A 12036-nucleotide genomic window follows, 5' to 3' on the forward strand; every position below is an offset into this window, starting at 1 on the left:
GCTAACATATATTTCTCAATAAGCCTTTTTTTCTGAAATTAAGTGCATTTTTTCTTGAATTGAGGTAAGTGAAACACTTTGCCAAAGGAAAAAGATTATTTACATTTAAAATTAGGAAAAAAAACAAATGCTTTTTCTTATTTCAAGTGCATATTATCAAAATATCTTATTTTAGGAGTAAAAATAATCATTCCATTGGGAGATTGTCTTATTTACCGACTAAAATTGAGGTTCTAGATGGTTTTTGCAAAATATAAATCTAAACAAGTCATTTTTTTCTTGAATGGAGGAGGTAAGTGAGACACCTTGCCAATGGAACAAAACAATTTACATTTAAAATAAGAAAAACAATTGCATTGTCTTATTGCAAGTGCATATCATTTAATTATCTTATCTTAAAATTAAATATAAATAAATTGAACTTTATTGATCTTACATTGGGGATGATCACTCTGCATTTAACCCCTCCCCTTGGGGAGGAATGGGCGCCCAGAGAGCAGTGTGTGGTTGAGGGTCTTGCTTAGGGACCCAGAGTGGCAGGCTGTAGGAGTGGTTTTCAAACTCACAACCTCAGAATTCCAAGCCCTATGCTCTAACCACTAGGCCACCACTACCACAAGAACTGTAGGAATAAAAATATTCATTCCATTGGCAAATTATGTTATTTACCAAATTAACCCTGATTAACACTAACACTGAAAACATTTATGCAACTTCTTTCAGCATTTACCAAATCATATTTGGTTACTTTTTCCTACCCTGCTAACATGAAACAATTCTGCAAAGTAACTAAATGTGATTAAGTGAATAAGAAAAACAGTTGCATTATTTTTTTCAGTGTAATTTAAGACATGACTTATTTCTAGATCGGTTTTGCAGTGTGGAAAATTTGCTGCTCTGAGGTCTTTTCCCTCAGTGAATGACTACAAAAAATAGAAATAAACTTTAAAATAATGTTTTACTGAACATGTCTGCCTCTATGCCTCATCATGAGTTTGAGCTGCAGCCCCACAGAAAAAACATTTATACATTTGTCTGATTATTAATGTGTTACTTTTATTTATTTCTATTTGCTAAAAACATCTTACCTCATGGAAAACATAACCTTTTTTTTTTATTTAGCAAATGGAATAAACGGACTGAGAATGATCAGAGATGCTTTATTTATTATAATATTAGAAACTGAAAGAAGAAAAAGGACAAACATGAAATAAGTCTAAAAACATGTAGTTAATAAAACACACAAACAAACACAAACATAAATCGATGAACTCAGGAGGTTTATTGATTTGAAAAAGTCATAAAACTTTACATTGATTCAGACTTATGTAAGACTCAAGTTTTAAAGTCTAAGTAAACTTTTCCATCTTCGATATGTAATCCTTTCTATCGCTGATTTTTCTTTAGGATAAATAAAACATTTTAGACATAAGCTGAATAAATAACGTTTTTATCAGGAGAAAGTTTACAGGCTGTGCATCAGAATGAGGCCACTTTTATTTCTTATCTCTGCTATTCGGTATTTTCAAGCATGTCTTTGCATTCTTAAAGGAAAAGTCCGGTTATATTCAGAATCCAAACTTCTGAAAGTTCTTTAAATATGAAATTATTCCATGCTGTTCAATAAATGACCAGTGTTTTTAATTCAGAGTAATTTTCATGTGAATGTGCTTTACTGGAGGCATCCATGTTTGTCAAAGAACACTACTGCCACCTACTGGTTAGTGACGTCACGGTGCGGTATCGGCTGTTGATCAAGTCCCAGTGCTGTATCTGGTGTTTGTCACAACGCGCTATTATCCAAGTCATCTTGAAAACATTCTTCTTCCAAATGTTGGCTACATATTACGGGTTTTTTCTCTGGCCAGAAGTTCGATGGCAAATCCTCCCTCTTCAAGTTGGCGATCCAACGACCAACCCGTCCGTGGAGGATCAGGAATCAGAAAGGTGGAATAACTCTTTTTTCCACTTTTACCCGATGTATTCCAGCATCCAGCTGCCATGCACGTGGGCATTGTCAGTTTCACTATAGCTCTGGTGAATTTCAATGGTGAAGTCCTCTGGAAATCTTCAATAATTGTTGTTGATTGCAGATGTGTCTAGTAGTTCCCATTGATTTAGCTTGGAAAGCGGGGAGAATGGCGCTAGGCTTACCGCACCGTGACGTCACTGCTGGAAGATGGCAGGAGGGAGGGGCTACTATATTTGGGCAAAAATGGCCGCTCCCAGACTCAGTATAGATATAGAGGTATAGATAATTATCCATTGATTATTCCTTGTTAATCAGACTTTTCCTTTAACTCAGTGGAAGGAGGCATCTGGACAGAACCAGCTCTACTAGTAAATGGACCATCTTTAATCTACATTATGGACCGGGTCTCCTCTGTAGAACTATCTGGACCTCAGACCTGTGGTTGACATCCACAGGCCTGAGGAGGAGGTAATGGGCTGCATTTAATGTGCAAGAACAGTTGTTTGAACAGCTGTGGGCTTCATAGGAGCCTTTGCTGCAGCCAACAGGCTGTGAGCCACTTCCTCCAGGCCCTGGTTGACCTTTGCCCTTTGGCCGCTCCACCTGCTCAGTCAAACAGGTGTTCACGCCACTGTCTGCTCCAACTGCTCGCTTTACGCAGACCATTAAGCAGCCGCACCTGGGTCAATGGCTCTGCTCTCCGACTCATCGCTGTTCTTCTATGTGGGCGTTTCTATGATAGAACGTTTCCCTGATGTGGAAAAGGACCCAGTTTATCTCACTGGTCTGTTTCTCAGGTTAAGAGGAGGCCCTGAGATCCAGCTGTCATAGACTCCTTCCTTTTGATCAGAAACCCACCCTGCAGGTCCAGACGTCTCCTAATCAAAACATGGACTTCAGATTTTCCTCTAGAAGTTTCTCTTGTGATGAATTATTATTATTAAACAAACATTACTAATTGGGCAGTGGTCCAAGAAACCAAGCAGGCGTTGGACGAGTCAGCCGTCCGTCACAGGACTGATGTCACTAAGGCCATTGGAGCTAAAATAATAATTTTAAAAAATGTCTGCACACAAAGACCAAACCCAGAGAAACACGTCGACCCAACGCTGAACCAACCAGTTCACCAGACTAGTTGATGCTCTGAGCCAATAGTGAACATTTAGCCTCAACATGAACAGATGAAATAAACATTATTACCAACCTTTGATAATTCCTCAATAAAAACCTTTTTCCATCTGGATAACAGCAGGAGGAGGGATTGGTGTTGGTGTTAGCATTGGATCACCAGTCAGACTTCTGGAAGGAGCTTCAGGCTGTGGAGGCAGGAGCAGCCCAGCATGGAGCAGGTGTCCCTGGCGCTCCTGGAGAAATGCTGAGTCAGCTACAGCCGACCAGATCAGGCCAGAACGGTTCAACTATGACTCTCTCTGCCAAAACAGAGTAACTCATCCATCAGTGGGGCTTTACCATCCTGCAGAGGGAAGCTGTAGGGCAGGCATCCCCAAAGTCGGTCCTGGAGGGCCGCTGTCCTGCAGGTTTTAGAGGTTTCCTTGCTTTAGCACAGCTGGTTATAATGATTGCAGTTGAGCAAAAGCCCGTTAATCAGCTTTCAATTAAAATCAGCTGTGCTGGACCAGGAAAACCTGTAAAACCTGCAGGACAGCGGCCCTCCAGGACCGACTTCGGGGATGCCTGCTGTAGGGTTTCCATGTCCCTTTATTTTGTCTGCCTCAACAACCAGATCGATCATGTGACCTTCTTCCCTGAGGGCCGAACATCTCGCCTACGCTCTCTGTCAGGCTTAAAGCGTTAAACTGCCCGCTCTCCTGTTTACTCCTCCTCACAGCAATCATTCACCCCTCGTGCTCCGGCGACTCAGCCGCTCTCATTCACCCAGACCCCCCCCAGCAGAGCGCTTTTGTCTGGAGACCCATCAGAGACCCATAAAACAGGGCCGGCTTTGGAGGGGCCCGGGGGTCGTGGCGTCTTCCTGGTCAGGCTGGAGGTGTCGTAAATAAAGACAGACGGTGAGAGAGAAAGGGGACAATGAATCCCCCCCCCTCCCCTGCCTGCGACTCAATCTGCCCTCCCCGTTGGTCAGAGGGGACATGGGGGAGGATGGGGGGAAACCTGAGCCCTGGGTGAGGGAGTAAGGGAAGAATCTGGACATCCGCTCATGTTAGGAAGGCTGGGAGACAAAGGTAGGGACAGATGAGGATGATGATGAGAGCCAGCATGAGGGCCATCAGCCTTCATCGTCTCACAGAGACATGCTGTGAATGTGCCGTCCCTCCGGCGCACGCCGCCTTGTTTGTGTCATACATCCAGCTTCAGGAGGTTTAGTTGTGACAGAAACCATTTTCACCGATTCTCACCCCACCAGGGAGGAAGGATCTGCAGAGGGTGTTAGTTTGACGCAGCTCTGCTCCGTCTGCAGCCAGGCGATGTCCTTACATTGGTTTGGATAAAGCCGTGTCTGACAGCGAGGAAGGAAAGAGCTGCTGTCAGAGAGGCGGCTGAAGAGAGGCGGCGAGGAAAGGCAGGAGGCCGTGACTCAGAGGGGAGTCAGGGTTCGATAAACGGATCAGGAGATGCACCTTTGTCTCTTCCACACAGACTGGACTAAAACATTTCTCAAATTCTTTCATCCTGATCAGAATCTGAAGAACAAATATTCAGTTTCACAGATAGAAACCCTAAAAGAATCGAGAACAGATGCAGTCCTTTAAAACTCACATTTCTGACACAATAAGGTCTTTGGAGCCTGAAACAGAAAGCCCTCCCAGATGTTATTCAGACGGGTTTTAGGCTAAGTTTTGTCTGATTTTGTCCCATTTTAGTCCAATAATAGACGTCGGAAAGACGTTTAAAACTTAGTTATAATGTCTTTTCAACGACCTGAAAATTACAGCTTTTTCGTCTTTCACTTTTCAGATGTCGTTTGGACGTAAATAATGTTGTCTGTTCGGCCGATGTTTGCTCAGTGGGTGGATGGAAATAGTTTCTTTCCATACAGCATCAAATTACTCCCTAATGTTGATGAAAAACTTTAACTTTCTCATCTTAAACCTCCTCCTTCCTGAGAAATACTTTCTATAAGAAGGATTTTTTTTAATATTGCTTCTAAACCCAAAATTTTCCAAAAGAACATTGATTTTCTTCAGTTCGGCTTAAATAATCAGCCCAGAGAAATCTGGACTGTTTGATTTATCATTTCAGAAACTAGAAGGTGTTAGCTTTTAAACGGGGGGGGGGGGGGGGGGAGGGGGTTACCATTAGGCAATACTAGGCGGCTGCCTAGGGCCCCAAGTTCCTGGGGGCCACATTAAACTCTGTTTCCATGTATGGTTAATACAACTATTCCTTATTTGTGCACATTAATTATGTTTTTGATCAAAATCCTTTGGCTAAAATGCCATCAGAACGCTGATAATATTAAGTGTGTCTCAGCCCCCCCCTTCAGTGTCCACCATATTGGATCAGTCCATTTGCTGCACATGTTCAGAAAGGTCCAAACAGACAGCAGCAAACCATTTGAAACCAAACCATGCAAAGAGCAGTGTTGCCAACTTAGCGCTTTAGTCGCTATATTTAGCCACTTTTCAGACCCCTCTAGCACTTTGATTTCTAAAAAGCTCCTAGCGCCAAATCTAGAGACTTTTTTCTGCTACTGGAGACTTTGGAGACAACATCTAAAAGCAGCGAACTCTGCTCTCCAGAGCGAGTAGATTGGTAACCCCGCCTCCTGCTCTCCTCTATCTTCAATTCAATTCAGTTTATTTATATAGCGCCAAATTCACAACACATGTCATCTCAAGGCACTTTACAGTTCAACCAGATCATACAGTCAAATTGATACAAAGTTTTCTATCTAAGGAAAACCAGTTGATTGCATTGACTCATTGACTCAAATACAATCCCCCACACTAAGCATGCTTGTAGCGACAGTGGAGAGGAAAAACTCCCTTTTAACAGGAAGAAACCTCCAGCAGAACCAGGCTCAGTGTGAGCGGCCATCTGCCGAGGCCGACTGGGGTTCAAGGAGACAGAAGCAGACATACAAAAAGCAGCTGTAAAAGGCGGCCCCGTCCAGGAAACACACAGCCAGGCAGACGAGCTCCAAGGCAGCTCCCATGCCAGAGGACGAAGAGAGCACATCCACTCAGTCACGGTCAGAGAAACAGGACCACACTGGAAAACAGGGTGTTGATAGAAGCAGCACAGCTGATGTTTCTTTCCAGGATGACGTCACAGCCAAACAGGAACAGACGAGGCAAAGCTACTCTGAGGAAAAGCAGAGAGAGCAGAAGGTTAGAGATTGAACTAACAGATTCTGCAGAATAGGAGAACAGAGAGAGAATGAAGCAGAATGAAATGGGGCTCCCTATGTCCTCCAGCAGTCTAAGCCTATAGCAGCAGAACTATAGAGATAGCTCAGGATAACCTGAGCCACTCTAACTATAAGCTTTATCAAAAAGGAAAGTTTTAAGCCTAGCCTTAAAAGTAGACAGGGTGTCTGCCTCACGGACTAAAACTGGTAGTTGGTTCCACAGGAGAGGAGCCTGATGACTAAAAGATCTGCCTCCCATTCTACTTTTAGAAATTCTAGGAACCACTAGTAAACCTGCAGATTGAGAGCGAAGTGCTCTGTTAGGAACATAAGGAACAATCAGATCTCTGATATCAGATGGAGCTTGGCCATTTAAGGCTTTATATGTGAGAAGGAGGATTTTAAATTCTATTCTGGATTTAACAGGAAGCCAATGAAGAGAAGCCAGGATAGGAGAGATATGATCTCTGTTTTTAATTTTCATTAGAACTCTGGCTGCAGCATTTTGGATCAGCTGAAGGCTTTTAACTACAGTTTGTGGACTTCCTGATAGTAAAGAATTACAATAGTCCAGCCTTGAAGTAACAAATGCATGGACTAGTTTCTCAGCATCACCCCTGGACAGGAGATTTCTAATTTTTGCAATGTTCCTCAGATGAAAGAAGGAAATTCTAGAAACCTCTTTGATATGGGATTTAAATGACAGGTCCTGATCAAAAATAACACCAAGATTTTCAAGATCTTGTCTGCTGTCATGATTCATGCAGCTATTATTTCATCCAAATGAAAAATGGAGAACAGAGAAGCAGATCATGGCTTGTCTACAGTGAAAAGAAGCACTGGGTTATTTACTTTGGCCTTTTTGGAAACACAGGAAGGAGCAATCAGCTAAGTGAGCTTAGTGCTTGGAAAAAATCTTTCATTCCTTTAGAGACAGCATGAAAAGTCAGCTGAGTACAAAACAGAGAGAGGAAAACAAGAAGAAAAGGGACAAGAAGAGAGGGACACAACCTAGAACAGATAATGGATGTCTATTCTTTTAACAGTTCTCTATCTGGACAATGGGTCTGTTCTATGTGTTGTCTTCTATATTCAGAGGGCCCCCTGCCTGTCTTTGCCTAGGGCCCCAAACTTTCTAAATCCACCCCTGCTTTAAAATCCTGTACCATGTTTCTATATGGGTATGCAGAAATCGAGGTGTAGAACTGGAGCAGGTCTGCTTCCAGGATCTGTGGATTTCTGCTCTATCAGAGGAGCGTTTAAAGGATCTCCTGTGACGCGGTCTCAGTTTCTCTGCTCTCCTCAGCGCTGTACTGCTGATGGCAGCTGTCAAAGCAGGTTAACCCAGTTCTCTTCTTCCCTCCCTGTGACATTGATCAGTGTCCCTGTGGGCTCAGAGATCTCTCAGTCCCTCTCAGCCGTGTGGAATATTTCATGGCCCTTTCCCTGACCTCAGCAGCTCATGTTTTCCCCCTGAGGTAGTGAGGCTTAACCCTGTCAGCCGCCAAAGAGGACGGTGAGGGAGGAGCAGAGCCACTTTTCACTGAAGTCTGAGCTGCTGCTCTCCAGACGGGTAGCGGTGTCGTGAAGCAAAGTGCCGGGAGGCTGGGAGTCTTGATCTGTGTAAAAAGAGAAAGCTCCTGAGGGGTTTATTCAAACTGCAGCCGGAGGAGCTTCCCTGCGGCTGGGACTGAAACACTCTGTGCATTTTTCACCAGCACTCCTTTATTTTCCATTTCAAGGATTTGTTGAGTTGAAGTGTACAAAGATCAAGGTCGAACAGAAGAATAAACTATGTCAGAGAAATTCTCACGGTTCAAATGAAGCAGAAAGAAAAACACTTAGAAAAAACAAACATCTAGTTTCCCTGTTGGTCTTTGCAGCATTTTTCCTTTTTTATTGTTGATAGAAGGATCCCGTCAGTAATCTGTCCACCGGAACCCAGACTTTCATTATTATTGCAGAGCATAGAATGAATCCAATATACAACATTTTGATTTATCTATAGAGACTGTAAAACATGTCTGTAGCTGACAGAGCGACCCACTTACTGCAGAAATTATTTAAAAAAAATATGTAAACATTTTTCATCTAAGATTAAAATTGTCCATATATCTGCTCTATCCAGAACTCCTCAAATCGAAAAGTTTGAGTTTCACCTGGTTTAATTTTATTAAAATTCTCCTTTAAAGTACCTTTAAATATCCGATTATTAATCAAAAAATTAATTGACAGATTATTAATTAGTGAAATGATAGCTCTATTTTATCGTTTTTATTGATGTAAAACACTTTGAATCATCTTTGTACTGATTGTGCTGTATAAATAAACTTTCCTGCCATCTAATTTCATTCCTCTGGGATTTTCCTCAAGAACATAAAGATCTTTAAATCAATGTGTTTAACACCAGAAGGGCCAAATTTCCAGTTTCTCCTTCCTGCTACCAAAGATCATTGCCCCGCTGCATACCGCTGTCCTCTTCTCAACGTTGCAGCCACCATGCTAACTGTTGCAATTCAAACAACCTCTGATACCAACAGCCTGCGTTCATGAGATTAGAGAGACTGACATCAAAACAAGAACATGTTCCAAGCTCTTTTCTAGATTAAACCTTTCTGCCATGATATATCAATGTCACATCTAAATCTTTTATTATATCTGATGAAGCCCCGGCTTTCATATGAGATCTATTATCGATTAAAAAGGGGTCCCGTAATGCAAAGATACGCATCAATGTGATGAATGTGTGAATCTAAATGCCTATCTAATATAGATCTGCAGAGATGAGGCATGAAGCTGCAGCAAGAGCAAAGCAACAAGTGGATGGCAGAAAAAAAAAAAGGAAATCCCTCTGACCTTTCATGCATCTACGGTTCGGGATTCTACTGTTAAACACTAATAAAACAAATATCTATTGATTTGCTATAATCTAAAATCATTTTCTAGCCTCAGAAAAAGTTACTGGAAAGGATTTAAATTCCTGCAATTCTCCTCCTTCTCCTTAAGCGCTGCAAACCATACGGTCAGATATGATCAAATATGGCTTCTTTTTCAGATTGAACATGGAGTCAAAATCAATATCCAAACCTTCTACCCACAGAAACACTTATTTCCATAAATATGCACAGCTACCAACACACACACACACACACACACACACACAGTACCACAGGTCACTATAACACCACTACTTTGATGGTGGATTCAGAAAAGCCATGAAACTGTCCTGAGATCTGCTGTAGAATCACCGTGGCAACCATCCGCTATATATGGCATGCCTGAAAGGCTAAAACAGCTCATAGTAAAGAACCTCTGCCAGCTTGTAGGAGACTTGTCTTTGGAACTGTGGTATAAAATTTAAAAAAAGTCTGCATTTATAAGCAGAGCTGTGTTTATTCTGCAGGATAATTCTCCATCAGTGCCTCAAAGAGAAACGTATCCAACAATCAGACCTTTTGTTTCACTTTTGTTTCGTGTTATACTGAACCCCTGAATCATCATTAGTTCATCTGAAATGATTTAAACATAATATATTTATCTTTAACGTTAAATTCTGCAGTATTTGGGCTTAAAGTCGTAGGGAAGTCATATTTACATGTCAAATCATTCTTAAACATGATATAAATTTACTCATTAAAGACCACATTGTCCCAAAATTTAGAAAATTTCTATAAAAAAAAAATACTGTCTTAAAATCTGTGTTTTTTTTTGTTTGTTTTTTTTTTTATCCAGGCCAGTTAGTTATACATCAGCCTGAACACTAAATTCGGTTAATCATATATCAACGGTCATCTGTATATCAAATTTTTTCAGTCATAGCATCTTGATTCATGTGTCGCAGCTAATATACGCAACGGTTGAAATCAGAATCCTTTCTTTTCCCATTGAGTTGCCTCCCAGTGTTCACGGGGATGGACGTCTGTGTCTTCAGCAGGCGTAGAGCTAACAGAACTGGCAGCGTTGCGAGGCAAGGGCTCAAACATGTACGGCTGAAAGCCTTCTACACCAAACCAAGCTTCTGCTGCCCTGGCGTCCTCTTCCACAACATCTTCGTCCCCGCTTTCCTCCTCTAAATAAAAAATGGATGACGGAGGAGACTCATCCACGACCTCCGACACTAAACTCTCCTCCTCTTGCATGTTTCCGCTGTCCATAGCGTTCCTTGACAGCGTCGTTTCTAAGTCACCAATTTAGTGCTACTTGGTCCCAATGGAATTTCCCATTGGGAACCTACTAGCACTAAGTTGCTAACTGATTAGCAAGATGCTTCCATCAAACCGGCCACAACCAAACTAGCCTGCAAACCTTCCACCACAACAACCCCGCCCCCTTGATAAACGACCAATCACATTCACTTTATTCACTTGTGTAAAGTCGCGCACCACTCAGGAGAATTCGGAAATACAACAGTTGGAACGGCCGCTTCCCTACGACTTTAAAATGTCTTAGTTCTACCCTCTATAGATTGAAAGGTGGTTACTGCAGTTGAATTTTCCTATTGATTAGAACCGCACAGCTTTTTAAACGTCTACTAGGGCGGAGACAATTAATTTCATTTGCAGTATAATATTATATTATATTTAAAGTCACAGAGGCAAGAGTAAGACACTGAATATCTCCCTCCAGCCCTTTAGATGGCAGTAATACCATTAAAGTGAGAATGCTGCCGCACTAAAGGGATGAACCTAGATTAATGCATTATAGCAAAAGTAAGAACTTATTTGTGAAAATGTTGCAGTAAAGTCCTGCAGCACTGGACTCTAGACAAGCACAAATTCAAGGTCATGAAGAAATAAACCCTGGAGTAAAATAGCGGCATTGTTGTGCTTAGTGCAAAGTTTTATCACAATAAAATTCCACATTAAATTGACCTTGATAGAAAAAAAGAGTGTTAAAGCTTGGTTTTCAAATCTGTCTCACCAGGAATTGCTTGTAATGTCCTCCATGTCACCTAAGAACATGTGTATAAAGAACCTGAGCATAGCGTATATAATGGGGATTTTGTACTGAATGTTACTTGTAATGTTGTTGTAATGAACCTTGGAACAGCTGGATGGATGGATGGATGGATGGATGGATGGATGGATGGATGGATGGATGGATGGATGGATGGATGGATGGATGGTGGATGGATGGATGGATGGATGGATGGATGATGGATGTATGGGTGGATGGATGGATGGATGGATGATGGATGGATGGATGGATGGATGGATGATGGATGTATGGATGGATGGATGGATGATGGATGTATGGATGGATGGATGATGGATGATGGATGGATGATGGATGATGGACGATGGATGGATGGATGGATGGATGGATGATGGATGGATGGATGGATGGATGATGGATGTATGAGTGGATGGATGGATGGATGGATGATGGATGGATGGATGATGGATGATGGATGGATGGATGGATGGATGGATGGATGGATGATGGATGGATGGATGGATGGATGGATGATGGATGTATGGGTGGATGGATGGATGGATGATGGATGGATGATGGATGGATGGATGGTGGATGGATGGATGATGGATGGATGGATGGATGGATGGATGATGGATGGATGGATGGATGGATGGATGGATGGATGGATGGATGGATGGATGATGGATGTATGGATGGATGGATGGATGATGGATGTATGGATGGATGGATGATGGATGTATGGGTGGAAGGATGGATGATGGATGGATGGATGGTGGATGGATGGATGATGGAT

General features: G+C 42.1%; 1 protein-coding gene across 3 annotated transcripts in view; it reads left to right on the forward strand.

The window, feature by feature from the left end:
• The window catches only part of robo3 (roundabout, axon guidance receptor, homolog 3 (Drosophila)), a 233956-nt gene that overhangs the window by 101604 nt on the left and 120316 nt on the right, over positions 1 to 12036 (forward strand). The window lies entirely within an intron of this gene.

Source organism: Cyprinodon tularosa, unplaced genomic scaffold (genome assembly GCF_016077235.1).
Source record: "Cyprinodon tularosa strain WSP-4 unplaced genomic scaffold, ASM1607723v1 ctg399, whole genome shotgun sequence".
Lineage (NCBI taxonomy): Eukaryota > Metazoa > Chordata > Actinopteri > Cyprinodontiformes > Cyprinodontidae > Cyprinodon > Cyprinodon tularosa.